Source organism: Bos grunniens, chromosome 14, assembly GCF_055505025.1.
Source record: "Bos grunniens cultivar Pamir isolate PY7600 chromosome 14, Bosgru_T2T1.0, whole genome shotgun sequence".
Classification (NCBI taxonomy): Eukaryota; Metazoa; Chordata; class Mammalia; order Artiodactyla; family Bovidae; genus Bos; species Bos grunniens.
In genome coordinates, this window is record NC_141178.1 from 58,491,930 (window position 1) to 58,495,602 (window position 3,673).

The following is a 3,673-nucleotide window of genomic DNA, read 5'->3' on the forward strand; positions in this document are numbered from 1 at the left end:
CAGCGCTCAGCCTTCTTCACAGTCCAACTCTCACATCCATACATGACCACAGGAAAAACCATAGCCTTTCCTAGACGAACCTTTGTTGGCAAAGTTATATCTCTGCTTTTGAATATGCTATCTAGGTTGGTCATAACTTTCCTTCCAAGGAGTAAGCATCTTTTAATTTCACGCTGCAGTCACCATCTGCAGTGATTTTGGAGCCCAGAAAAATAAAGTCTGACACTGTTTCCACTGTTTCCCTGTCTATTTGCCATGAAGTGATGGGACCAGATGCCATGATCTTCGTTTTCTGCATGTTGAGCTTTAAGCCAACTTTTTCACTCTCCCCTTTCACCTTCATCAAGAGGCTTTTCAGTTTCTCTTCACTTTCTGCCATAAGGGTGGTGTCATCTGCCTATCTGAGGTTATTGATATTTCTCCCAACAATCTTGATTCCAGCTTGTGTTTCTTCCAGTCCAGTGTTTCTCATGATGTACTCTGCATATAGGTTAAATAAACAGGGTGACAATATACAGCCTTGATATACACCTTTTCCTATTTGGAACCAGTCTGTTGTTCCATGTCCAATTCTAACTGTTGCTTCCTGACCTGCATACACATTTCTCAAGAGGCAGATCCGGTGGTCTGGCATTCCCATCTCTTGAAGAATTTTCCACAGTTTATTGTGATCCACACAGTCAAAGGCTTTGGCATAGTCAATAAAGCAGAAATAGATGCTTTTCTGGAACTCTCTTGCTTTTTCCATGATCCAGTGGATGTTGGCAATTTGATCTCTGGTTCCTCTGCCTTTTCTAAAACCAGCTTGAACATCAGGAAGTTCACGGTTCACATATTGCTGAAGCCTGGCTTGGAGTATTTGAGCATTACTTTACTAGCGTGTGAGATGAGTGCAATTGTGCAGTAGTTTGAGCATTCTTTGGCATTGCCTTTCTTTGGGATTGGAATGAAAACTGACCTTTTCCAGTCCTGTGGCCACTGCTGAGTTTTCCAAATTTGTGGGCATATTGAGTGCAGCACTTTCACAGCATCATCTTTCAGGATTTGGAATAGCTCAACTGGAATTCCATCACCTCCACTAGCTTTGTTCGTAGTGATGCTTTCTAAGGCCCACTTGACTTCACATTCCAGGATGTCTGGCTCTAGGTCAGTGATCACACCATCGTGATTATCTGGGTCATGAAGATCTTTTTTGTACAGTTCTTCTGTGTATTCTTGCCATGTCTTCTTAATATCTTCTGCTTCTGTTAGGTCCATACCATTTCTGTCCTTTATCGAGCCCATCTTTGCATGAAATGTTCCTTTGGTATCTCTGATTTTCTTGAAGAGATCCCTAGTCTTTCCCATTCTGTTGTTTTCCTCTATTTCTTTGCATTGATCGCTGAAGAAGGCTTTCTTATCTCTTCTTGCTATTCTTTGGAACTCTGCATTCAGATGTTTATATCTTTCCTTTTCTCCTTTGCTTTTCGCTTCTCTTCTTTTCACAGCTATTTGTAAGGCCTCCCCAGACAGCCATTTTGCTTTTTTGCATTTCTTTTCCATGGAGATGGTCTTGATCCCTGTCTCCTGTACAATGTCACGAACCTCATTCCATAGTTCATCAGGCACTCTATCTATCAGATGTAGGCCCTTAAATCTATTTCTCACTTCCACTGTATAATCATAAGGGATTTGATTTAGGTCATACCTGAATGGTCTAGTGGTTTTCCCTACTTTCTTCAATTTGAGTCTGAATTTGGCAATAAGGAGTTCATGATCTGAGCCACAGTCAGCTCCTGGTCTTGTTTTTGCTGACCGTATAGAGCTTCTCCATCTTTGGCTGCAAAGAATATAATCAATCTGATTTTGGTGTTGACCATCTGGTGATGTCCATGTATAGAGTCTTCTCTTGCGCTGTTGGAAGAGGGTGTCTGTTATGACCAGTGCATTTTCTTGGCAAAACTATATTAGTCTTTGCCCTGCTTCATTCCGTATTCCAAGGCCAAATTTGCCTGTTACTCCAGGTGTTTCTTGACTTCCTACTTTTGCATTCCAGTCCCCTATAATGAAAAGGACCTCTTTTTTTGGGTGTTAGTTCTAAAAGGTCTTGTAGGTCTTCCTAGAACCATTCAACTTCAGCTTCTTCAGTGTTACTGGTTGGGGCATAGACTTGGATTACTGTGATATTGAATGGTTTGCCTTGGAAACGAACAGAGATCATTCTGTCGTTTTTGAGATTGCATCCAAGTACTGCATTTCGGACTCTTTTGTTGACCATGATGGCCACTCCATTTCTTCTGGGGGATTCCTGCCCGCAGTAGTAGATATAATGGGCATCTGAGTTAAATTCACCCATTCCAGTCCGTTTCAGTTCGCTGATTCCTAGAATGTCAACATTCACTCTTGCCATCTCTTGTTTGACCACTTCCAATGTGCCTTGATTCATAGACCTGACATTCCAGGTTCCTATGCAATATTGCTCTTTACAGCATCGGACCTTGCTTCGCTCACCAGTCACATCCACAGCTGGGTATTGTTTTTGCTTTGGCTCCATCCTTTCATTCTTTCTGGAGTTATTTCTCCACTGATCTCCAGTAGCATATTGGAATAGCATATTGGGCACCTACTGACCTGGGGAGTTTCTCTTTCAGTATCCTATCATTTTGCCTTTTCATACTGTTCATGGGGTTCTCAAGGCAAAAATACTGAAGTGGTTTACCATTCCCTTCTCCAGTGGACCACATTCTGTCAGATCTCTCCACCATGACCCGCCCCATGGGTCATGGTTTAGTGGGGCATCTTGGGTTGCCCCACGGGCATGGCTTAGTTTCATTGAGTTAGACAAGGCTGTGGTCCTAGTGTGATTAGATTGACTAGTTTTCTGTGAGTATGGTTTCAGTGTGTTTGCCCTCTGATGCCCTCTTGCAACCCCTACCGTCTTACTTGGGTTTCTCTTACCTTGGGCGTGGGGTATCTCTTCATGGCTGCTCCAGCAAAGCGCAGCCATTGCTCCTTACCTTGGAAGAGGGGTATCTCCTCACCGCCCCCCTTCCTGACCTTCAACATGGGATAGCTCCTCTAGGCCCTCCTGTGCCTGCGCAGCCACAGCTCCTTGGAGGTGGGGTTGCTCCTCCTGGCCGCCGCCCTTGGCCTCGGGTGTGGGGGCCTGGGGTAGGCCTCCTGCCTGCCGCCCCTGGCCTTGGGCTTAGGGCCGTGGGGTAACTCCTCCTGCCCACCGCCCTTGCCTCGGGCTTGGGGCTTGGTGTATCTCCTCCCAGTCGCCGCCCCTGACCTCAGACGCGGGGTAGCTCCTCTCAGCCGTTCCTGTGCTGTCGCTTTCTGGTACTCTTGGCCGCTGCCCTTGACCTCGGACATGGGGTAACTCCTCTTGGCCGCCGCCCTTCGGGCATGGGGTCCTCCCGGTTTCTGCCCCTGACCTCGGACGTGGGGTGGCTCCACTCGGCTGCGCTTTAGTGCACCCGTCGCAGCCGCCGGCGCTTTAGCACGCCCGTCGCAGCCGCCTAATTTCCTGATTAGTATCCTGAAATACAGACTAGTTCCAAATCAGGAAAGGAGTACCTCAAGGCTGTATATATTCACCCTGCTTATTTAACTTCTATGCAGAGTACATCATGAGAAACACTGGGCTGGATGAAGCACAAGCTGGAATCAAGATTGCCGGGAGAAATATCAA